This window comes from Lissotriton vulgaris, chromosome 11, assembly GCF_964263255.1.
Source record: "Lissotriton vulgaris chromosome 11, aLisVul1.2, whole genome shotgun sequence".
Taxonomy (NCBI): Eukaryota; Metazoa; Chordata; class Amphibia; order Caudata; family Salamandridae; genus Lissotriton; species Lissotriton vulgaris.
The window spans coordinates 120695622-120720853 of NC_141699.1; the positions used below are offsets into that span (position 1 = coordinate 120695622).

A 25232-nucleotide genomic window follows, 5' to 3' on the forward strand; every position below is an offset into this window, starting at 1 on the left:
GAAAATATAAGAAGCACAAATTCATAATAGCATCCTCATAGGGCCCACTGTCTTCAAATGTTTACTAGAGGAGGAACAGCAATAATTTAAAGGAAAATAAATCATAGCTACATTTTTCCATTTTCCATACTGCAAGTCTGCCATTTCATTGCACTACATAGTTGCATTTGCTGCATTTCATTTTTAGCTTTAGGGGGTACAATATACTGGTTTCCTGGTTTTCAAAACATTCTAGGGGAAGATTCACAAGGATCTGACGCATCTGCATAGATGCATATTTTTCCTTGCGTCAGTGCTGAATGTCCTTGTGCCACTATGGAAGTGCTGTATTTACAATACAGTGCTCCATGGTGCAAGGATTAACAGATGCATCAGAAATTCTGACACATGTGTTGGCACAAAAGTGACGCATTGCTGAAGTTGATCATGAAAGTGAAGCAAAAAGCCATGAGTCATTCCAAACGCTTGGTCTGTGCAGGCGTAGGGATTTTGCCGCAGTGAAGGCGTAAAGTGACGCAGTGAAATCTTGTAGATTTCAGTGCGTGAGTTCTACAAGGCTTTTTTTCGTGGAAACGCCCACCCTGCATACATTATGCCTGACGCAGGTATAATGTGATGCAGGGCTTTATAATGTGACGCATCTCCCTAGATGCGTCACATTGTAAAAGGGCCGCAACATTTACGCCGCAGCTGCGCCACAATACAGATTTTTATATGTGCCCTGTAAATGGCTGTGTGTACGTTGTGTGTCTCCGTCGGCATGCAGCATACAAATTTTCCCGGATCATGTAGCCCAGTTGGGCTGATGAAGCCACGCAAGAGCTCTTTGCGTGACCTCATTGTCACCGATTCAAATCAGGGAGGATCCACGCAGCCTTTCATGGCTCTCAGGTGAAAAAATGGGCCCTAGGGCAAGGAAGGAAATAGGACCCCTTATTCATGTTTGAAATATAAAATACCGCAATAATCGGGGTTCAGTGGGTCCCACAGGTCTGTGGGCGCCAGTGCCACTGCACCTGCTGCAACAATGGAAGCTACGCCCCTGTCATACAGCTGGGTAACATCAATTACTCAGTGGCACAAAGAGCATTAAAAAATACACTTTACATAATGTTAAATGACAAAAACAACAGCTTTGTCAGTTCTTGTTCTGTTTCAAGCACTCCATACAATCTGTATGAACCCTCTCCGCATTTTCCTACTGATAACAAACACCTTTGCTCCCAGAAATAAACTTTCTAGGTGGTTTGTGTACATTTGAATGGGAGATGAGACCTCAAAAGAGCACAGCTCTGCAACGGACTGCGAGTCAACTCAGAGAGCGGAAACAAAGCCCGTACTCTGGCCATCAACTACCCGAGCGAATCCGGGGATCGAAGGTGAGAACAAAGAGGAAGAAATTCAAGAATTATGAAAACTGATCAAGGAGAAAAAATCCCTAAGTTACTGCCGCATTTAAAAAGCTGAGAAAACAAAAAGAACGTAAAGAGTAAACTGAAGCCAAATAAAGTCACAGTTTTCTCCTTGTCACAGATAACAATTATGCAAGTAAATCGCATTGAAAAATAAACTATCTTATTATTTTATTACATATTCTCCAGTCTCCGAAGAGACTGTCAAAAATTGTCATTTCAACTATATTTCAAGTCTCCATGACGGGGTATTGGGTAAAGTATTCAATAAGCAATAATCGCGCCTCGGTTAAACCTCATTGGCTACAATACTGCCACTGCGCAAAGCTAACCAAGTATAGTGTGAATTTCATGCCCACTCGCCCTAGTACCTCATGTTACAAAGAACATGAACCCTTTTCAAAAGATTTTATCTGTTTATGCATAACTACACCTCCACTGCTTCTGACAGGCAATGTAAGACATATGTTGGCGTTGTTTTACTAATTTCCATCAGCTCTCTGCCCCAAACCGTCGCTAGCCACACGCAGAGAATTCTGGGAAATTGTATGCTAAATAGCTCTTCAGGTAAGCAGCACCCTCCCTAGGTATGGATTTGATGCTCAGACAGATATCCCTTCACACAAAGATGAGATCTAGGCTGCTAGCCATGGGTTGTGGAAAATATAAGAAGCACAAATTCATAATAGCATCCTCATAGGGCCCACTGTCTTCAAATGTATACTAGAGGAGGAACAGCAATAATTTAAAGGAAAATGAATCATAGCTACATTTTTCGATTTTCTATACTGCAAGTCTGCCATTTCATTGCACTATATAGTTGCATTTGCTGCATTTCATTTTTAGCTTTAGGGGGTACAATATACTGGTTCCCTGGTTTTCAAAACATTCTAGGGGAAGATTCACAAGGATCTGACGCATCTGCATAGATGCATACTTTTCCTTGCGTCAGTGCTGAATGTCCTTGTGCCACTATGGATGTGCTGTATTTACAATAAGTGCTCCATGGTGCAAGGATTAACAGATGCATCAAAAATTCTGACACATGTGTTGGCACAAAAGTGACGCATTGCTGAAGTTGATCATGAAAGTGAAGCAAAAAGCCATGAGTCATTCCAAACGCTTGGTCTGTGCAGGCGTAGGGATTTTGCCGCTGTGAAGGCGTAAAGTGACGCAGTGAAATCTTGTAGATTTCAGTGCGTGAGTTCTACAAGGCTTTTTTTCGTGGAAACGCCCACCCTGCATACATTATGCCTGACGCAGGTATAATGTGATGCAGGGCTTTATAATGTGACGCATCTCCCTAGATGCGTCACATTGTAAAAGGGCCGCAACATTTACGCCGCAGCTGCGCCACAATACAGATTTTTATATGTGCCCTGTAAATGGCTGTGTGTACGTTGTGTGTCTCCGTCGGCATGCAGCATACAAATTTTCCCGGATCATGTAGCCCAGTTGGGCAGATGCAGCCACGCAAGAGCTCTTTGCGTGACCTCATTGTCACCGATTCAAATCAGGGAGGATCCACGCAGCCTTTCATGGCTCTCAGGTGAAAAAATGGGCCCTAGGGCAAGGAAGGAAATAGGACCCCTTATTCATGTTTGAAATATAAAATACCGCAATAATCGGGGTTCAGTGGGTCCCACAGGTCTGTGGGCGCCAGTGCCACTGCACCTGCTGCAACAATGGAAGCTACGCCCCTGTCATACAGCTGGGTAACATCAATTACTCAGTGACAAAAAGAGCATTAAAAATACACTTTACATAATGTTAAATGACAAAAACAACAGCTTTGTCAGTTCTTGTTCTGTTTCAAGCACTCCATACAATCTGTATGAACCCTCTCCGCATTTTCCTACTGATAACAAACGCCTTTGCTCCCACAAATAAACTTTCTAGGTGGTTTGTGTACATTTGAATGGGAGATGAGACCTCAAAAGAGCCCAGCTCTGCAACGGACTGCGAGTCAACTCAGAGAGCGGAAACAAAGCCCGTACTCTGGCCATCAACTACCCGAGCGAATCCGGGGAACGAAGGTGAGAACAAAGAGGAAGAAATACAAGAATTATGAAAACTGATCAAGGAGAAAAAATCCCTAAGTTACTGCCGTATTTAAAAAGCTGAGAAAACAAAAAGAACGTAAAGAGTAAACTGAAGCCAAATAAAGTCACAGTTTTCTCCTTGTCACAGATAACAATTATGCAAGTAAATTGCATTGAAAAATAAACTATCTTATTTTTTTATTACATATTCTCCAGTCTCCGAAGAGACTGTCAAAAATTGTCATTTCAACTATATTTCAAGTCTCCATGACGAGGTATTGGGTAAAGTTTTCAATAAGCAATAATCGCACCTCGGTTAAACCTCATTGGCTACGATACTGCCACTGCGCAAAGCTAACCAATTATAGTGTGAATTTCATGCCCACTCGCCCTAGTACCTCATGTTACAAAGAACTTGAACCCTTTTCAAAAGATTTTATCTGTTTATGCATAACTACACCTCCACTGCTTCTGACAGGCAATGTAAGACATATGTTGGCGTTGTTTTACTAATTTCCATCAGCTCTCTGCCCCAAACCGTCGCTAGCCACACGCAGAGAATTCTGGGAAATTGTATGCTAAATAGCTCTTCAGGTAAGCAGCACCCTCCCTAGTTATGGATTTGATGCTCAGACAGATATCCCTTCACACAAAGATGAGATCTAGGCTGCTAGCCATGGGTTGTGGAAAATATAAGAAGCACAAATTCATAATAGCATCCTCATAGGGCCCACTGTCTTCAAATGTATACTAGAGGAGGAACAGCAATAATTTAAAGGAAAATAAATCATAGCTACATTTTTCCATTTTCCATACTGCAAGTCTGCCATTTCATTGCACTATATAGTTGCATTTGCTGCATTTCATTTTTAGCTTTAGGGGGTACAATATACTGGTTTCCTGGTTTTCAAAACATTCTAGGGGAAGATTCACAAGGATCTGACGCATCTGCATAGATGCATACTTTTCCTTGCGTCAGTGCTGAATGTCCTTGTGCCACTATGGATGTGCTGTATTTACAATACAGTGCTCCATGGTGCAAGGATTAACAGATGCATCCAAAATTCTGACACATGTGTTGGCACAAAAGTGACGCATTGCTGAAGTTGATCATGAAAGTGAAGCAAAAAGCCATGAGTCATTCCAAACGCTTGGTCTGTGCAGGCGTAGGGATTTTGCCGCAGTGAAGGCGTAAAGTGACGCAGTGAAATCTTGTAGATTTCAGTGCGTGAGTTCTACAAGGCTTTTTTTCGTGGAAACGCCCACCCTGCATACATTATGCCTGACGCAGGTATAATGTGATGCAGGGCTTTATAATGTGACGCATCTCCCTAGATGCGTCACATTGTAAAAGGGCCGCAACATTTACGCCGCAGCTGCGCCACAATACAGATTTTTATATGTGGCCTGTAAATGGCTGTGTGTACGTTGTGTGTCTCCGTCGGCATGCAGCATACAAATTTTGCTGGATCATGTAGCCCAGTTGGGCTGATGCAGCCACGCAAGAGCTCTTTGCGTGACCTCATTGTCACCGATTCAAATCATGGAGGATCCACGCAGCCTTTCATGGCTCTCAGGTGAAAAAATGGGCCCTAGGGCAAGGAAGGAAATAGGACCCCTTATTCATGTTTGAAATATAAAATACCGCAATAATCGGGGTTCAGTGGGTCCCGCAGGTCTGTGGGCGCCAGTGCCACTGCACCTGCTGCAACAATGGAAGCTACGCCCCTGTCATACAGCTGGGTAACATCAATTACTCAGTGACAAAAAGAGCATTAAAAATACACTTTACATAATGTTAAATGACAAAAACAACAGCTTTGTCAGTTCTTGTTCTGTTTCAAGCACTCCATACAATCTGTATGAACCCTCTCCGCATTTTCCTACTGATAACAAACGCCTTTGCTCCCACAAATAAACTTTCTAGGTGGTTTGTGTACATTTGAATGAGAGATGAGACCTCAAAAGAGCCCAGCTCTGCAACGGACTGCGAGTCAACTCAGAGAGCGGAAACAAAGCCCATACTCTGGCCATCAACTACCCGAGCGAATCCGGGGATCGAAGGTGAGAACAAAGAGGAAGAAATACAAGAATTATGAAAACTGATCAAGGAGAAAAAATCCCTAAGTTACTGCCGTATTTAAAAAGCTGAGAAAACAAAAAGAACGTAAAGAGTAAACTGAAGCCAAATAAAGTCACAGTTTTCTCCTTGTCACAGATAACAATTATGCAAGTAAATCGCATTGAAAAATAAACTATCCTATTTTTTTATTACATATTCTCCAGTCTCCGAAGAGACTGTCAAAAATTGTCATTTCAACTATATTTCAAGTCTCCATGACGAGGTATTGGGTAAAGTTTTCAATAAGCAATAATCGCGCCTCGGTTAAACCTCATTGGCTACGATACTGCCACTGCGCAAAGCTAACCAATTATAGTGTGAATTTCATGCCCACTCGCCCTAGTACCTCATGTTACAAAGAACTTGAACCCTTTTCAAAAGATTTTATCTGTTTATGCATAACTACACCTCCACTGCTTCTGACAGGCAATGTAAGACATATGTTGGCGTTGTTTTACTAATTTCCATCAGCTCTCTGCCCCAAACCGTCGCTAGCCACACGCAGAGAATTCTGGGAAATTGTATGCTAAATCGCTCTTCAGGTAAGCAGCACCCTCCCTTGTTATGGATTTGATGCTCAGACAGATATCCCTTCACACAAAGATGAGATCTAGGCTGCTAGCCATGGGTTGTGGAAAATATAAGAAGCACAAATTCATAATAGCATCCTCATAGGGCCCACTGTCTTCAAATGTATACTAGAGGAGGAACAGCAATAATTTAAAGGAAAATAAATCATAGCTACATTTTTCCATTTTCCATACTGCAAGTCTGCCATTTCATTGCACTATATAGTTGCATTTGCTGCATTTCATTTTTAGCTTTAGGGGGTACAATATACTGGTTTCCTGGTTTTCAAAACATTCTAGGGGAAGATTCACAAGGATCTGACGCATCTGCATAGATGCATACTTTTCCTTGCGTCAGTGCTGAATGTCCTTGTGCCACTATGGATGTGCTGTATTTACAATACAGTGCTCCATGGTGCAAGGATTAACAGATGCATCCAAAATTCTGACACATGTGTTGGCACAAAAGTGACGCATTGCTGAAGTTGATCATGAAAGTGAAGCAAAAAGCCATGAGTCATTCCAAACGCTTGGTCTGTGCAGGCGTAGGGATTTTGCCGCAGTGAAGGCGTAAAGTGACGCAGTGAAATCTTGTATATTTCAGTGCGTGAGTTCTACAAGGCTTTTTTTCGTGGAAACGCCCACCCTGCATACATTATGCCTGACGCAGGTATAATGTGATGCAGGGCTTTATAATGTGACGCATCTCCCTAGATGCGTCACATTGTAAAAGGGCCGCAACATTTACGCCGCAGCTGCGCCACAATACAGATTTTTATATGTGCCCTGTAAATGGCTGTGTGTACGTTGTGTGTCTCCGTCGGCATGCAGCATACAAATTTTCCCGGATCATGTAGCCCAGTTGGGCTGATGAAGCCACGCAAGAGCTCTTTGCGTGACCTCATTGTCACCGATTCAAATCAGGGAGGATCCACGCAGCCTTTCATGGCTCTCAGGTGAAAAAATGGGCCCTAGGGCAAGGAAGGAAATAGGACCCCTTATTCATGTTTGAAATATAAAATACCGCAATAATCGGGGTTCAGTGGGTCCCACAGGTCTGTGGGCGCCAGTGCCACTGCACCTGCTGCAACAATGGAAGCTACGCCCCTGTCATACAGCTGGGTAACATCAATTACTCAGTGGCACAAAGAGCATTAAAAAATACACTTTACATAATGTTAAATGACAAAAACAACAGCTTTGTCAGTTCTTGTTCTGTTTCAAGCACTCCATACAATCTGTATGAACCCTCTCCGCATTTTCCTACTGATAACAAACACCTTTGCTCCCAGAAATAAACTTTCTAGGTGGTTTGTGTACATTTGAATGGGAGATGAGACCTCAAAAGAGCACAGCTCTGCAACGGACTGCGAGTCAACTCAGAGAGCGGAAACAAAGCCCGTACTCTGGCCATCAACTACCCGAGCGAATCCGGGGATCGAAGGTGAGAACAAAGAGGAAGAAATTCAAGAATTATGAAAACTGATCAAGGAGAAAAAATCCCTAAGTTACTGCCGCATTTAAAAAGCTGAGAAAACAAAAAGAACGTAAAGAGTAAACTGAAGCCAAATAAAGTCACTGTTTTCTCCTTGTCACAGATAACAATTATGCAAGTAAATCGCATTGAAAAATAAACTATCTTATTATTTTATTACATATTCTCCAGTCTCCGAAGAGACTGTCAAAAATTGTCATTTCAACTATATTTCAAGTCTCCATGACGGGGTATTGGGTAAAGTATTCAATAAGCAATAATCGCGCCTCGGTTAAACCTCATTGGCTACAATACTGCCACTGCGCAAAGCTAACCAAGTATAGTGTGAATTTCATGCCCACTCGCCCTAGTACCTCATGTTACAAAGAACATGAACCCTTTTCAAAAGATTTTATCTGTTTATGCATAACTACACCTCCACTGCTTCTGACAGGCAATGTAAGACATATGTTGGCGTTGTTTTACTAATTTCCATCAGCTCTCTGCCCCAAACCGTCGCTAGCCACACGCAGAGAATTCTGGGAAATTGTATGCTAAATAGCTCTTCAGGTAAGCAGCACCCTCCCTAGGTATGGATTTGATGCTCAGACAGATATCCCTTCACACAAAGATGAGATCTAGGCTGCTAGCCATTGGTTGTGGAAAATATAAGAAGCACAAATTCATAATAGCATCCTCATAGGGCCCACTGTCTTCAAATGTATACTAGAGGAGGAACAGCAATAATTTAAAGGAAAATAAATCATAGCTACATTTTTCCATTTTCTATACTGCAAGTCTGCCATTTCATTGCAATATATAGTTGCATTTGCTGCATTTCATTTTTAGCTTTAGGGGGTACAATATACTGGTTCCCTGGTTTTCAAAACATTCTAGGGGAAGATTCACAAGGATCTGACGCATCTGCATAGATGCATGCTTTTCCTTGCGTCAGTGCTGAATGTCCTTGTGCCACTATGGATGTGCTGTATTTACAATACAGTGCTCCATGGTGCAAGGATTAACAGATGCATCAGAAATTCTGACACATGTGTTGGCACAAAAGTGACGCATTGCTGAAGTTGATCATGAAAGTGAAGCAAAAAGCCATGAGTCATTCCAAACGCTTGGTCTGTGCAGGCGTAGGGATTTCGCCGCAGTGAAGGCGTAAAGTGACGCAGTGAAATCTTGTAGATTTCAGTGCGTGATTTCTACAAGGCTTTTTTTCGTGGAAACGCCCACCCTGCATACATTATGCCTGACGCAGGTATAATGTGATGCAGGGCTTTATAATGTGACGCATCTCCCTAGATGCGTCACATTGTAAAAGGGCCGCAACATTTACGCCGCAGCTGCGCCACAATACAGATTTTTATATGTGCCCTGTAAATGTCTGTGTGTACGTTGTTTGTCTCCGTCGGCATGCAGCATACAAATTTTCCCGGATCATGTAGCCCAGTTGGGCTGATGCAGCCACGCAAGAGCTCTTTGCGTGACCTCATTGTCACTGATTCAAATCAGGGAGGATCCACGCAGCCTTTCATGGCTCTCAGGTGAAAAAATGGGCCCTAGGGCAAGGAAGGAAATAGGACCCCTTATTCATGTTTGAAATATAAAATACCGCAATAATCGGGGTTCAGTGGGTCCCGCAGGTCTGTGGGCGCCAGTGCCACTGCACCTGCTGCAACAATGGAAGCTACGCCCATGTCATACAGCTGGGTAACATCAATTACTCAGTGACAAAAAGAGCATTAAAAATACACTTTACATAATGTTAAATGACAAAAACAACAGCTTTGTCAGTTCTTGTTCTGTTTCAAGCACTCCATACAATCTGTATGAACCCTCTCCGCATTTTCCTACTGATAACAAACGCCTTTGCTCCCAGAAATAAACTTTCTAGGTGGTTTGTGTACATTTGAATGGGAGATGAGACCTCGAAAGAGCCCAGCTCTGCAACGGACTGCGAGTCAACTCAGAGAGCAGAAACAAAGCCCGTACTCTGGCCATCAACTACCCGAGCGAATCCGGGGATCGAAGGTGAGAACAAAGAGGAAGAAATACAAGAATTATGAAAACTGATCAAGGAGAAAAAATCCCTAAGTTACTGCCGTATTTAAAAAGCTGAGAAAACAAAAAGAACGTAAAGAGTAAACTGAAGCCAAATAAAGTCACAGTTTTCTCCTTGTCACAGATAACAATTATGCAAGTAAATCGCATTGAAAAATAAACTATCTTATTTTTTTATTACATATTCTCCAGTCTCCGAAGAGACTGTCCAAAATTGTCATTTCAACTATAGTTCAAGTCTCCATAACGAGGTATTGGGTAAAGTTTTCAATAAGCAATAATCGCGCCTCGGTTAAACCTCATTGGCTACGATACATCCACTGCGCAAAGCTAACCATTTATAGTGTGAATTTCATGCCCACTCGCCCTAGTACCTCATGTTACAAAGAACATGAACCCTTTTCAAAAGATTTTATCTATTTCTGCATAACTACACCTCCACTGCTTCTGACAGGCAATGTAAGACATATGTTGGCGTTGTTTTACTAATTTCCATCAGCTCTCTGCCCCAAACCGTCGCTAGCCACACGCAGAGAATTCTGGGAAATTGTATGCTAAATAGCTCTTCAGGTAAGCAGCACCCTCCCTAGGTATGGATTTGATGCTCAGACAGATATCCCTTCACACAAAGATGAGATCTAGGCTGCTAGCCATGGGTTGTGGAAAATATAAGAAGCACAAATTCATAATAGCATCCTCATAGGGCCCACTGTCTTCAAATGTTTACTAGAGGAGGAACAGCAATAATTTAAAGGAAAATAAATCATAGCTACATTTTTCCATTTTCCATACTGCAAGTCTGCCATTTCATTGCACTACATAGTTGCATTTGCTGCATTTCATTTTTAGCTTTAGGGGGTACAATATACTGGTTTCCTGGTTTTCAAAACATTCTAGGGGAAGATTCACAAGGATCTGACGCATCTGCATAGATGCATATTTTTCCTTGCGTCAGTGCTGAATGTCCTTGTGCCACTATGGAAGTGCTGTATTTACAATACAGTGCTCCATGGTGCAAGGATTAACAGATGCATCAGAAATTCTGACACATGTGTTGGCACAAAAGTGACGCATTGCTGAAGTTGATCATGAAAGTGAAGCAAAAAGCCATGAGTCATTCCAAACGCTTGGTCTGTGCAGGCGTAGGGATTTTGCCGCAGTGAAGGCGTAAAGTGACGCAGTGAAATCTTGTAGATTTCAGTGCGTGAGTTCTACAAGGCTTTTTTTCGTGGAAACGCCCACCCTGCATACATTATGCCTGACGCAGGTATAATGTGATGCAGGGCTTTATAATGTGACGCATCTCCCTAGATGCGTCACATTGTATAAGGGCCGCAACATTTACGCCGCAGCTGCGCCACAATACAGATTTTTATATGTGCCCTGTAAATGGCTGTGTGTACGTTGTGTGTCTCCGTCGGCATGCAGCATACAAATTTTCCCGGATCATGTAGCCCAGTTGGGCTGATGCAGCCACGCAAGAGCTCTTTGCGTGACCTCATTGTCACCGATTCAAATCAGGGAGGATCCACGCAGCCTTTCATGGCTCTCAGGTGAAAAAATGGGCCCTAGGGCAAGGAAGGAAATAGGACCCCTTATTCATGTTTGAAATATAAAATACCGCAATAATCGGGGTTCAGTGGGTCCCGCAGGTCTGTGGGCGCCAGTGCCACTGCACCTGCTGCAACAATGGAAGCTACGCCCCTGTCATACAGCTGGGTAACATCAATTACTCAGTGACAAAAAGAGCATTAAAAATACACTTTACATAATGTTAAATGACAAAAACAACAGCTTTGTCAGTTCTTGTTCTGTTTCAAGCACTCCATACAATCTGTATGAACCCTCTCCGCATTTTCCTACTGATAACAAACGTCTTTGCTCCCAGAAATAAACTTTCTAGGTGGTTTGTGTACATTTGAATGGGAGATGAGACCTCGAAAGAGCCCAGCCCTGCAACGGACTGCGAGTCAACTCAGAGAGCGGAAACAAAGCCCGTACTCTGGCCATCAACTACCCGAGCGAATCCGGGGATCGAAGGTGAGAACAAAGAGGAAGAAATACAAGAATTATGAAAACTGATCAAGGAGAAAAAATCCATAAGTTACTGCCGTATTTAAAAAGCCGAGAAAACAAAAAGAACGTAAAGGGTAAACTGAAGCCAAATAAAGTCACAGTTTTCTCCTTGTCACAGATAACAATTATGCAAGTAAATCGCATTGAAAAATAAACTATCTTATTTTTTTATTACATATTCTCCAGTCTCCGAAGAGACTGTCAAAAATTGTCATTTCAACTATATTTCAAGTCTCCATGACGGGGTATTGGGTAAAGTTTTCAATAAGCAATAATCGCGCCTCGGTTAAACCTCATTGGCTACGATACTGCCACTGCGCAAAGCTAACCAATTATAGTGTGAATTTCATGCCCACTCGCCCTAGTACCTCATGTTACAAAGAACATGAACCCTTTTCAAAAGATTTTATCTATTTATGCATAACTACACCTCCACTGCTTCTGACAGGCAATGTAAGACATATGTTGGCGTTGTTTTACTAATTTCTATCAGCTCTCTGCCCCAAACCGTCGCTAGCCACACGCAGAGAATTCTGGGAAATTGTATGCTAAATAGCTCTTCAGGTAAGCAGCACCCTCCCTAGGTATGGATTTGATGCTCAGACGGATATCCCTTCACACAAAGATGAGATCTAGGCTGCTAGCCATGGGTTGTGGAAAATATAAGAAGCACAAATTCATAATAGCATCCTCATAGGGCCCACTGCCTTCAAATGTTTACTAGAGGAGGAACAGCAATAATTTAAAGGAAAATAAATCATAGCTACATTTTTCCATTTTCCATACTGCAAGTCTGCCATTTCATTGCACTACATAGTTGCATTTGCTGCATTTCATTTTTAGCTTTAGGGGGTACAATATACTGGTTTCCTGGTTTTCAAAACATTCTAGGGGAAGATTCACAAGGATCTGACGCATCTGCATAGATGCATATTTTTCCTTGCGTCAGTGCTGAATGTCCTTGTGCCACTATGGATGTGCTGTATTTACAATACAGTGCTCCATGGTGCAAGGATTAACAGATGCATCAGAAATTCTGACACATGTGTTGGCACAAAAGTGACGCATTGCTGAAGTTGATCATGAAAGTGAAGCAAAAAGCCATGAGTCATTCCAAACGCTTGGTCTGTGCAGGCGTAGGGATTTTGTCGCAGTGAAGGCGTAAAGTGACGCAGTGAAATCTTGTAGATTTCAGTGCGTGATTTCTACAAGGCTTTTTTTCGTGGAAACGCCCACCCTGCATACATTATGCCTGACGCAGGTATAATGTGATGCAGGGCTTTATAATGTGATGCATCTCCCTAGATGCGTCACATTGTAAAAGGGCCGCAACATTTACGCCGCAGCTGCGCCACAATACAGATTTTTATATGTGCCCTGTAAATGGCTGTGTGTACGTTGTGTGTCTCCATCGGCATGCAGCATACAAATTTTCCCGGATCATGTAGCCCAGTTGGGCTGATGCAGCCACGCAAGAGCTCTTTGCGTGACCTCATTGTCACCGATTCAAATCAGGGAGGATCCACGCAGCCTTTCATGGCTCTCAGGTGAAAAAATGGGCCCTAGGGCAAGGAAGGAAATAGGACCCCTTATTCATGTTTGAAATATAAAATACCGCAATAATCGGGGTTCAGTGGGTCCCGCAGGCCTGTGGGCACCAGTGCCACTGCACCTGCTGCAACAATGGAAGCTACGCCCCTGTCATACAGCTGGGTAACATCAAGTACTCATTGACAAAAAGAGCATTAAAAATACACTTTACATAATGTTAAATGACAAAAACAACAGCTTTGCCAGTTCTTGTTCTGTTTCAAGCACTCCATACAATCTGTATGAACCCTCTCCGCATTTTCCTACTGATAACAAACGCCTTTGCTCCCAAAAATAAACTTTCTAGGTGGTTTGTGTACATTTGAATGGGAGATGAGACCTCGAAAGAGCCCAGCTCTGCAACGGACTGCGAGTCAACTCAGAGAGCGGAAACAAAGCCCGTACTCTGGCCATCAACTACCCGAGCGAATCCGGGGATCGAAGGTGAGAACAAAGAGGAAGAAATACAAGAATTATGAAAACTGATCAAGGAGAAAAAATCCCTAAGTTACTGCCGTATTTAAAAAGCTGAGAAAACAAAAAAAACGTAAAGAGTAAACTGAAGCCAAATAAAGTCACAGTTTTCTCCTTGTCACAGATAACAATTATGCAAGTAAATCGCATTGAAAAATAAACTATCTTATTATTTTATTACATATTCTCCAGTCTCCGAAGAGACTGTCAAAAATTGTCATTTCAACTATATTTCAAGTCTCCATGACGGGGTATTGGGTAAAGTATTCAATAAGCAATAATCGCGCCTCGGTTAAACCTCATTGGCTACAATACTGCCACTGCGCAAAGCTAACCAAGTATAGTGTGAATTTCATGCCCACTCGCCCTAGTACCTCATGTTACAAAGAACATGAACCCTTTTCAAAAGATTTTATCTGTTTATGCATAACTACACCTCCACTGCTTCTGACAGGCAATGTAAGACATATGTTGGCGTTGTTTTACTAATTTCCATCAGCTCTCTGCCCCAAACCGTCGCTAGCCACACGCAGAGAATTCTGGGAAATTGTATGCTAAATAGCTCTTCAGGTAAGCAGCACCCTCCCTAGGTATGGATTTGATGCTCAGACAGATATCCCTTCACACAAAGATGAGATCTAGGCTGCTAGCCATTGGTTGTGGAAAATATAAGAAGCACAAATTCATAATAGCATCCTCATAGGGCCCACTGTCTTCAAATGTATACTAGAGGAGGAACAGCAATAATTTAAAGGAAAATAAATCATAGCTACATTTTTCCATTTTCAATACTGCAAGTCTGCCATTTCATTGCACTATATAGTTGCATTTGCTGCATTTCATTTTTAGCTTTAGGGGGTACAATATACTGGTTCCCTGGTTTTCAAAACATTCTAGGGGAAGATTCACAAGGATCTGACGCATCTGCATAGATGCATGCTTTTCCTTGCGTCAGTGCTGAATGTCCTTGTGCCACTATGGATGTGCTGTATTTACAATACAGTGCTCCATGGTGCAAGGATTAACAGATGCATCAGAAATTCTGACACATGTGTTGGCACAAAAGTGACGCATTGCTGAAGTTGATCATGAAAGTGAAGCAAAAAGCCATGAGTCATTCCAAACGCTTGGTCTGTGCAGGCGTAGGGATTTCGCCGCAGTGAAGGCGTAAAGTGACGCAGTGAAATCTTGTAGATTTCAGTGCGTGATTTCTACAAGGCTTTTTTTCGTGGAAACGCCCACCCTGCATACATTATGCCTGACGCAGGTATAATGTGATGCAGGGCTTTATAATGTGACGCATCTCCCTAGATGGGTCACATTGTAAAAGGGCCGCAACATTTACGCCGCAGCTGCGCCACAATACAGATTTTTATATGTGCCCTGTAAATGTCTGTGTGTACGTTGTTTGTCTCCGTCGGCATGCAGCATACAAATTTTCCCGGATCATGTAGCCCAGTTGGGCTGATGCAGCCACGCAAGAGCTCTTTGCGTGACCTCATTGTCACTGATTCAAATCAGGGAGGATCCACGCAGCCTTTCATGGCTCTCAGGTGAAAAAATGGGCCCTAGGGCAAGGAAGGAAATAGGACCCCTTATTCATGTTTGAAATATAAAATACCGCAATAATCGGGGTTCAGTGGGTCCCGCAGGTCTGTGGGCGCCAGTGCCACTGCACCTGCTGCAACAATGGAAGCTACGCCCATGTCATACAGCTGGGTAACATCAATTACTCAGTGACAAAAAGAGCATTAAAAATACACTTTACATAATGTTAAATGACAAAAACAACAGCTTTGTCAGTTCTTGTTCTGTTTCAAGCACTCCATACAATCTGTATGAACCCTCTCCGCATTTTCCTACTGATAACAAACGCCTTTGCTCCCAGAAATAAACTTTCTAGGTGGTTTGTGTACATTTGAATGGGAGATGAGACCTCGAAAGAGCCCAGCTCTGCAACGGACTGCGAGTCAACTCAGAGAGCAGAAACAAAGCCCGTACTCTGGCCATCAACTACCCGAGCGAATCTGGGGATCGAAGGTGAGAACAAAGAGGAAGAAATACAAGAATTATGAAAACTGATCAAGGAGAAAAAATCCCTAAGTTACTGCCGTATTTAAAAAGCTGAGAAAACAAAAAGAACGTAAAGAGTAAACTGAAGCCAAATAAAGTCACAGTTTTCTCCTTGTCACAGATAACAATTATGCAAGTAAATCGCATTGAAAAATAAACTATCTTATTTTTTTATTACATATTCTCCAGTCTCCGAAGAGACTGTCCAAAATTGTCATTTCAACTATAGTTCAAGTCTCCATAACGAGGTATTGGGTAAAGTTTTCAATAAGCAATAATCGCGCCTCGGTTAAACCTCATTGGCTACGATACATCCACTGCGCAAAGCTAACCATTTATAGTGTGAATTTCATGCCCACTCGCCCTAGTACCTCATGTTACAAAGAACATGAACCCTTTTCAAAAGATTTTATCTATTTCTGCATAACTACACCTCCACTGCTTCTGACAGGCAATGTAAGACATATGTTGGCGTTGTTTTACTAATTTCCATCAGCTCTCTGCCCCAAACCGTCGCTAGCCACACGCAGAGAATTCTGGGAAATTGTATGCTAAATAGCTCTTCAGGTAAGCAGCACCCTCCCTAGGTATGGATTTGATGCTCAGACAGATATCCCTTCACACAAAGATGAGATCTAGGCTGCTAGCCATGGGTTGTGGAAAATATAAGAAGCACAAATTCATAATAGCATCCTCATAGGGCCCACTGTCTTCAAATGTTTACTAGAGGAGGAACAGCAATAATTTAAAGGAAAATAAATCATAGCTACATTTTTCCATTTTCCATACTGCAAGTCTGCCATTTCATTGCACTACATAGTTGCATTTGCTGCATTTCATTTTTAGCTTTAGGGGGTACAATATACTGGTTTCCTGGTTTTCAAAACATTCTAGGGGAAGATTCACAAGGATCTGACGCATCTGCATAGATGCATATTTTTCCTTGCGTCAGTGCTGAATGTCCTTGTGCCACTATGGAAGTGCTGTATTTACAATACAGTGCTCCATGGTGCAAGGATTAACAGATGCATCAGAAATTCTGACACATGTGTTGGCACAAAAGTGACGCATTGCTGAAGTTGATCATGAAAGTGAAGCAAAAAGCCATGAGTCATTCCAAACGCTTGGTCTGTGCAGGCGTAGGGATTTTGCCGCAGTGAAGGCGTAAAGTGACGCAGTGAAATCTTGTAGATTTCAGTGCGTGAGTTCTACAAGGCTTTTTTTCGTGGAAACGCCCACCCTGCATACATTATGCCTGACGCAGGTATAATGTGATGCAGGGCTTTATAATGTGACGCATCTCCCTAGATGCGTCACATTGTAAAAGGGCCGCAACATTTACGCCGCAGCTGCGCCACAATACAGATTTTTATATGTGCCCTGTAAATGGCTGTGTGTACGTTGTGTGTCTCCGTGGGCATGCAGCATACAAATTTTCCCGGATCATGTAGCCCAGTTGGGCTGATGCAGCCACGCAAGAGCTCTTTGCGTGACCTCATTGTCACCGATTCAAATCAGGGAGGATCCACGCAGCCTTTCATGGCTCTCAGGTGAAAAAATGGGCCCTAGGGCAAGGAAGGAAATAGGACCCCTTATTCATGTTTGAAATATAAAATACCGCAATAATCGGGGTTCAGTGGGTCCCGCAGGTCTGTGGGCGCCAGTGCCACTGCACCTGCTGCAACAATGGAAGCTACGCCCCTGTCATACAGCTGGGTAACATCAATTACTCAGTGACAAAAAGAGCATTAAAAATACACTTTACATAATGTTAAATGACAAAAACAACAGCTTTGTCAGTTCTTGTTCTGTTTCAAGCACTCCATACAATCTGTATGAACCCTCTCCGCATTTTCCTACTGATAACAAACGCCTTTGCTCCCAGAAATAAACTTTCTAGGTGGTTTGTGTACATTTGAATGGGAGATGAGACCTCGAAAGAGCCCAGCCCTGCAACGGACTGCGAGTCAACTCAGAGAGCGGAAACAAAGCCCGTACTCTGGCCATCAACTACCCAAGCGAATCCGGGGATCGAAGGTGAGAACAAAGAGGAAGAAATACAAGAATTATGAAAACTGATCAAGGAGAAAAAATCCATAAGTTACTGCCGTATTTAAAAAGCCGAGAAAACAAAAAGAACGTAAAGGGTAAACTGAAGCCAAATAAAGTCACAGTTTTCTCCTTGTCACAGATAACAATTATGCAAGTAAATCGCATTGAAAAATAAACTATCTTATTTTTTTATTACATATTCTCCAGTCTCCGAAGAGACTGTCAAAAATTGTCATTTCAACTATATTTCAAGTCTCCATGACGGGGTATTGGGTAAAGTTTTCAATAAGCAATAATCGCGCCTCGGTTAAACCTCATTGGCTACGATACTGCCACTGCGCAAAGCTAACCAATTATAGTGTGAATTTCATGCCCACTCGCCCTAGTACCTCATGTTACAAAGAACATGAACCCTTTTCAAAAGATTTTATCTATTTATGCATAACTACACCTCCACTGCTTCTGACAGGCAATGTAAGACATATGTTGGCGTTGTTTTACTAATTTCTATCAGCTCTCTGCCCCAAACCGTCGCTAGCCACACGCAGAGAATTCTGGGAAATTGTATGCTAAATAGCTCTTCAGGTAAGCAGCACCCTCCCTAGGTATGGATTTGATGCTCAGACGGATATCCCTTCACACAAAGATGAGATCTAGGCTGCTAGCCATGGGTTGTGGAAAATATAAGAAGCACAAATTCATAATAGCATCCTCATAGGGCCCACTGCCTTCAAATGTTTACTAGAGGAGGAACAGCAATAATTTAAAGGAAAATAAATCATAGCTACATTTTTCCATTTTCCATACTGCAAGTCTGCCATTTCATTGCACTACATAGTTGCATTTGCTGCATTTCATTTTTAGCTTTAGGGGGTACAATATACTGGTTTCCTGGTTTTCAAAACATTCTAGGGTAAGATTCACAAGGATCTGACGCATCTGCATAGATGCATATTTTTCCTTGCGTCAGTGCTGAATGTCCTTGTGCCACTATGGATGTGCTGTATTTACAATACAGTGCTCCATGGTGCAAGGATTAACAGATGCATCAGAAATTCTGACACATGTGTTGGCACAAAAGTGACGCATTGCTGAAGTTGATCATGAAAGTGAAGCAAAAAGCCATGAGTCATTCCAAACGCTTGGTCTGTGCAGGCGTAGGGATTTTGTCGCAGTGAAGGCGTAAAGTGACGCAGTGAAATCTTGTAGATTTCAGTGCGTGATTTCTACAAGGCTTTTTTTCGTGGAAACGCCCACCCTGCATACATTATGCCTGACGCAGGTATAATGTGATGCAGGGCTTTATAATGTGATGCATCTCCCTAGATGCGTCACATTGTAAAAGGGCCGCAACATTTACGCCGCAGCTGCGCCACAATACAGATTTTTATATGTGCCCTGTAAATGGCTGTGTGTACGTTGTGTGTCTCCATCGGCATGCAGCATACAAATTTTCCCGGATCATGTAGCCCAGTTGGGCTGATGCAGCCACGCAAGAGCTCTTTGCGTGACCTCATTGTCACCGATTCAAATCAGGGAGGATCCACGCAGCCTTTCATGGCTCTCAGGTGAAAAAATGGGCCCTAGGGCAAGGAAGGAAATAGGACCCCTTATTCATGTTTGAAATATAAAATACCGCAATAATCGGGGTTCAGTGGGTCCCGCAGGCCTGTGGGCACCAGTGCCACTGCACCTGCTGCAACAATGGAAGCTACGCCCCTGTCATACAGCTGGGTAACATCAAGTACTCATTGACAAAAAGAGCATTAAAAATACACTTTACATAATGTTAAATGACAAAAACAACAGCTTTGCCAGTTCTTGTTCTGTTTCAAGCACTCCATACAATCTGTATGAACCCTCTCCGCATTTTCCTACTGATAACAAACGCCTTTGCTCCCAAAAATAAACTTTCTAGGTGGTTTGTGTACATTTGAATGGGAGATGAGACCTCGAAAGAGCCCAGCTCTGCAACGGACTGCGAGTCAACTCAGAGAGCGTAAACAAAGCCCGTACTCTGGCCATCAACTACCCGAGCGAATCCGGGGATCGAAGGTGAGAACAAAGAGGAAGAAATACAAGAATTATGAAAACTGATCAAGGAGAAAAAATCCCTAAGTTACTGCCGTATTTAAAAAGCTGAGAAAACAAAAAAAACGTAAAGAGTAAACTGAAGCCAAATAAAGTCACAGTTTTCTCCTTGTCACAGATAACAATTATGCAAGTAAATCGCATTGAAAAATAAACTATCTTATTTTTTTATTACATATTCTCCAGTCTCCGAAGAGACTGTCAAAAATTGTCATTTCAACTATATTTCAAGTCTCCATGACGGGGTATTGGGTAAAGTTTTCAATAAGCAATAATCGCGCCTCGGTTAAACCTCATTGACTACGATACTGCCACTGCGCAAAGCTAACCAATTATAGTGTGAATTTCATGCCCACTCGCCCTAGTACCTCATGTTACAAAGAACTTGAACCCTTTTCAAAAGATTCTATCTGTTTATGCATAACTACACCTCCACTGCTTCTGACAGGCAATGTAAGACATATGTTGGTACTGTTTTACTAATTTCCATCAGCTCTCTGCCCCAAACCATCGCTAGCCACACGCAGAGAATTCTGGGAAATTGTATGCTAAATAGCTCTTCAGGTAAGCAGCACCCTCCCTAGTTATGGATTTGATGCTCAGACAGATATCCCTTCACACAAAGATGAGATCTAGGCTGCTAGCCATGGGTTGTGGAAAACATAAGAAGCACAAATTCATAATAGCATCCTCATAGGGCCCACTGTCTTCAAATGTATACTAGAGGAGGAACAGCAATAATTTAAAGGAAAATAAATCATAGCTACATTTTTCCATTTTCCATACTGCAAGTCTGCCATTTCATTGCACTATATAGTTGCATTTGCTGCATTTCATTTTTAGCTTTAGGGGGTACAATATACTGGTTTCCTGGTTTTCAAAACATTCTAGGGGAAGATTCACAAGGATCTGACGCATCTGCATAGATGCATACTTTTCCTTGCGTCAGTGCTGAATGTCCTTGTGCCACTATGGATGTGCTGTATTTACAATACAGTGCTCCATGGTGCAAGGATTAACAGATGCATCCAAAATTCTGACACATGTGTTGGCACAAAAGTGACGCATTGCTGAAGTTGATCATGAAAGTGAAGCAAAAAGCCATGAGTCATTCCAAACGCTTGGTCTGTGCAGGCGTAGGGATTTTGCCGCAGTGAAGGCGTAAAGTGACGCAGTGAAATCTTGTAGATTTCAGTGCGTGAGTTCTACAAGGCTTTTTTTCGTGGAAACGCCCACCCTGCATACATTATGCCTGACGCAGGTATAATGTGATGCAGGGCTTTATAATGTGACGCATCTCCCTAGATGCGTCACATTGTAAAAGGGCCGCAACATTTACGCCGCAGCTGCGCCACAATACAGATTTTTATATGTGCCCTGTAAATGGCTGTGTGTACGTTGTGTGTCTCCGTCGGCATGCAGCATACAAATTTTCCCGGATCATGTAGCCCAGTTGGGCTGATGCAGCCACGCAAGAGCTCTTTGCGTGACCTCATTGTCACCGATTCAAATCAGGGAGGATCCACGCAGCCTTTCATGGCTCTCAGGTGAAAAAACTGGGCCCTAGGGCAAGGAAGGAAATAGGACCCCTTATTCATGTTTGAAATATAAAATACCGCAATAATCGGGGTTCAGTGGGTCCCGCAGGTCTGTGGGCGCCAGTGCCACTGCACCTGCTGCAACAATGGAAGCTACGCCCCTGTCATACAGCTGGGTAACATCAATTACTCAGTGACAAAAAGAGCATTAAAAATACACTTTACATAATGTTAAATGACAAAAACAACAGCTTTGTCAGTTCTTGTTCTGTTTCAAGCACTCCATACAATCTGTATGAACCCTCTCCGCATTTTCCTACTGATAACAAACGCCTTTGCTCTCAGAAATAAACTTTCTAGGTGGTTTGTGTACATTTGAATGGGAGATGAGACCTCGAAAGAGCCCAGCCCTGCAACGGACTGCGAGTCAACTCAGAGAGCGGAAACAAAGCCCGTACTCTGGCCATCAACTACCCGAGCGAATCCGGGGATCGAAGGTGAGAACAAAGAGGAAGAAATACAAGAATTATGAAAACTGATCAAGGAGAAAAAATCCCTAAGTTACTGCCGTATTTAAAAAGCTGAGAAAACAAAAAGAACGTAAAGAGTAAACTGAAGCCAAATAAAGTCACAGTTTTCTCCTTGTCACAGATAACAATTATGCAAGTAAATCGCATTGAAAAATAAACTATCTTATTTTTTTATTACATATTCTCCAGTCTCCGAAGAGACTGTCAAAAATTGTCATTTCAACTATATTTCAAGTCTCCATGACGGGGTATTGGGTAAAGTTTTCAATAAGCAATAATCGCGCCTCGGTTAAACCTCATTGGCTACGATACTGCCACTGCGCAAAGCTAACCAATTATAGTGTGAATTTCATGCCCACTCGCCCTAGTACCTCATGTTACAAAGAACATGAACCCTTTTCAAAAGATTTTATCTATTTATGCATAACTACACCTCCACTGCTTCTGACAGGCAATGTAAGACATATGTTGGCGTTGTTTTACTAATTTCCATCAGCTCTCTGCCCCAAACCGTCGCTAGCCACACGCAGAGAATTCTGGGAAATTGTATGCTAAATAGCTCTTCAGGTAAGCAGCACCCTCCCTAGTTATGGATTTGATTCTCAGACAGATATCCCTTCACACAAAGATGAGATCTAGGCTGCTAGCCATGGGTTGTGGAAAATATAAGAAGCACAAATTCATAATAGCATCCTCATAGGGCCCACTGTCTTCAAATGTTTACTAGAGGAGGAACAGCAATAATTTAAAGGAAAATAAATCATAGCTACATTTTTCCATTTTCCATACTGCAAGTCTGCCATTTCATTGCACTACATAGTTGCATTTGCTGCATTTCATTTTTAGCTTTAGGGGGTACAATATACTGGTTTCCTGGTTTTCAAAACATTCTAGGGGAAGATTCACAAGGATCTGACGCATCTGCATAGATGCATATTTTTCCTTGCGTCAGTGCTGAATGTCCTTGTGCCACTATGGATGTGCTGTATTTACAATACAGTGCTCCATGGTGCAAGGATTAACAGATGCATCAGAAATTCTGACAAATGTGTTGGCACAAAAGTGACGCATTGCTGAAGTTGATCATGAAAGTGAAGCAAAAAGCCATGAGTCATTCCAAATGCTTGGTCTGTGCAGGCGTAGGGATTTTGCCGCAGTGAAGGCGTAAAGTGACGCAGTGAAATCTTGTAGATTTCAGTGCGTGATTTCTACAAGGCTTTTTTTCGTGGAAACGCCCACCCTGCATACATTATGCCTGACGCAGGTATAATGTGATGCAGGGCTTTATAATGTGACACATCTCCCTAGATGCGTCACATTGTAAAAGGGCCGCAACATTTACGCCGCAGCTGCGCCACAATACAGATTTTTATATGTGCCCTGTAAATGGCTGTGTGTACGTTGTGTGTCTCCGTCGGCATGCAGCATACAAATTTTCCCGGATCATGTAGCCCAGTTGGGCTGATGCAGCCACGCAAGAGCTCTTTGCGTGACCTCATTGTCACCGATTCAAATCAGGGAGGATCCACGCAGCCTTTCATGGCTCTCAGGTGAAAAAATGGCCCCTAGCGCAAGGAAGGAAATAGGACCCCTTATTCATGTTTGAAATATAAAATACCGCAATAATCGGGGTTCAGTGGGTCCCGCAGGTCTGTGGGCGCCAGTGCCACTGCACCTGCTGCAACAATGGAAGCTACGCCCCTGTCATACAGCTGGGTAACATCAATTACTCAGTGACAAAAAGAGCATTAAAAATACACTTTACATAATGTTAAATGACAAAAACAACAGCTTTGTCAGTTCTTGTTCTGTTTCAAGCACTCCATACAATCTGTATGAACCCTCTCCGCATTTTCCTACTGATAACAAACGCCTTTGCTCCCAGAAATAAACTTTCTAGGTGGTTTGTGTACATTTGAATGGGAGATGAGACCTCGTAAGAGCCCAGCTCTGCAACGGACTGCGAGTCAACTCAGAGAGCGGAAACAAAGCCCGTACTCTGGCCATCAACTACCCGAGCGAATCCGGGGATCGAAGGTGAGAACAAAGAGGAAGAAATACAAGAATTATGGAAAGGGGCGACCACTCGTTCCCCCCGAACGTATGGCGGAGTACCACGATCCCCCCGGGAAGCCATCTTGGGCGGGAGGCGAGTCTCGGCTGGTATGCCCGAAGCGGCGTAGCCGGGGCGCGCCTTTTCCCGCCCTAGAGTGGGTTGGCCTAGACACTGACGCGGCTGGCCACGCCCTTGGGGCAGGCAGGGGCGGGTTTACGCCCGCCCTGAAGACGGATAAAAGGCGAAGCAAGATCAGAAGGCATCCTCTTGTTCCTGTGCTCTGAAGCTGCACCTCCTCGCTGCAGGTGAGCTCGAGACGGAACGAAGAGCCAATTTTGAGCGTTGTAATCGTTCTTGTTTGTTTTTCAGATACTCTGTTGGAGAATGCCGAAGAAGGCGGGAAAGCGCATGACTACTGACCAGATGCTGCGCGTTCTCATGAAAGAGATGACCGAACTAAAGAGGCGAATGGATAAAAACGAGGAAGGGGGACCGAAACGTCCTTTGGCGGGAGCAGCCCCGGGAGGGAAAAACAAGAGGCCCAGGAGGGGAGCAGCTGGGGAGGACATCCCGGGTCCCAGTACCCCGCTCGAGGCACCCACTCCCGTGCCGGAGGAAGGGAATCCGATTCCCGTTGTGGTCACCCCCGTGTCCGGGGAAGATATGCCGCCCGAGCTGGCAGCACAATTAGCAGCGTGGTTGGGTAAAGGTAGCGAGGGCGCCACGGCTGTCGACGCACAGGTGCTGATGAAGCAACTGCGTGAGTCACGGGAAGCAGCGAAGGTGTCCACGCCGGCTGCAGCTGTAGAGAAGCCACAGGGGACGGGTTCAGTAGCAGAGGCAGCGTCCGGTTCAGGTAAGCGGCCATTGCCGATTGCGAGGGATGAGTCAGCACCCTCTCGTAGGGAAAAGTTGGGTCAGCATGTTCCTTTGGCTATTAAAGAGAAGATATGGGCAGGGGAGTACGTAAACATCTTCTCGTTGCTTACTGATCACTATGAGATGGAGCATGTTAAGGGCCAGAAGGATCTCATGCATCCGAGTGTTTGGCGCGCAAAAATGG

General features: G+C 43.3%; 11 non-coding genes across 11 annotated transcripts; all 11 read right to left on the reverse strand.

Annotated features, from left to right (window-relative positions):
• Positions 1-1601: 1601 nt before the first annotated feature.
• LOC147679230 (U4 spliceosomal RNA) lies at positions 1602-1741 on the reverse strand. Its single transcript, XR_015301802.1, has one exon. It is a non-coding gene; the product is annotated as a U4 spliceosomal RNA (small nuclear RNA).
• Positions 1742-3670: 1929 nt separating this feature from the next.
• On the reverse strand, positions 3671-3810 carry LOC147679231 (U4 spliceosomal RNA). The gene has a single exon (XR_015301736.1). It is a non-coding gene; the product is annotated as a U4 spliceosomal RNA (small nuclear RNA).
• A 1930-nt stretch (positions 3811-5740) lies between these two features.
• LOC147679232 (U4 spliceosomal RNA) lies at positions 5741-5880 on the reverse strand. Its single transcript, XR_015301693.1, has one exon. It is a non-coding gene; the product is annotated as a U4 spliceosomal RNA (small nuclear RNA).
• Positions 5881-7811: 1931 nt separating this feature from the next.
• Positions 7812-7951, reverse strand: LOC147679233 (U4 spliceosomal RNA). Its single transcript, XR_015301803.1, has one exon. It is a non-coding gene; the product is annotated as a U4 spliceosomal RNA (small nuclear RNA).
• A 1930-nt stretch (positions 7952-9881) lies between these two features.
• On the reverse strand, positions 9882-10021 carry LOC147679234 (U4 spliceosomal RNA). Its single transcript, XR_015301846.1, has one exon. It is a non-coding gene; the product is annotated as a U4 spliceosomal RNA (small nuclear RNA).
• A 1930-nt stretch (positions 10022-11951) lies between these two features.
• LOC147679235 (U4 spliceosomal RNA) lies at positions 11952-12091 on the reverse strand. Its single transcript, XR_015301661.1, has one exon. It is a non-coding gene; the product is annotated as a U4 spliceosomal RNA (small nuclear RNA).
• A 1930-nt stretch (positions 12092-14021) lies between these two features.
• Positions 14022-14161, reverse strand: LOC147679236 (U4 spliceosomal RNA). The gene has a single exon (XR_015301804.1). It is a non-coding gene; the product is annotated as a U4 spliceosomal RNA (small nuclear RNA).
• A 1930-nt stretch (positions 14162-16091) lies between these two features.
• On the reverse strand, positions 16092-16231 carry LOC147679237 (U4 spliceosomal RNA). Its single transcript, XR_015301847.1, has one exon. It is a non-coding gene; the product is annotated as a U4 spliceosomal RNA (small nuclear RNA).
• A 1930-nt stretch (positions 16232-18161) lies between these two features.
• LOC147679238 (U4 spliceosomal RNA) lies at positions 18162-18301 on the reverse strand. Its single transcript, XR_015301662.1, has one exon. It is a non-coding gene; the product is annotated as a U4 spliceosomal RNA (small nuclear RNA).
• A 1930-nt stretch (positions 18302-20231) lies between these two features.
• On the reverse strand, positions 20232-20371 carry LOC147679239 (U4 spliceosomal RNA). Its single transcript, XR_015301727.1, has one exon. It is a non-coding gene; the product is annotated as a U4 spliceosomal RNA (small nuclear RNA).
• A 1931-nt stretch (positions 20372-22302) lies between these two features.
• Positions 22303-22442, reverse strand: LOC147679240 (U4 spliceosomal RNA). The gene has a single exon (XR_015301664.1). It is a non-coding gene; the product is annotated as a U4 spliceosomal RNA (small nuclear RNA).
• Positions 22443-25232: the final 2790 nt, after the last annotated feature.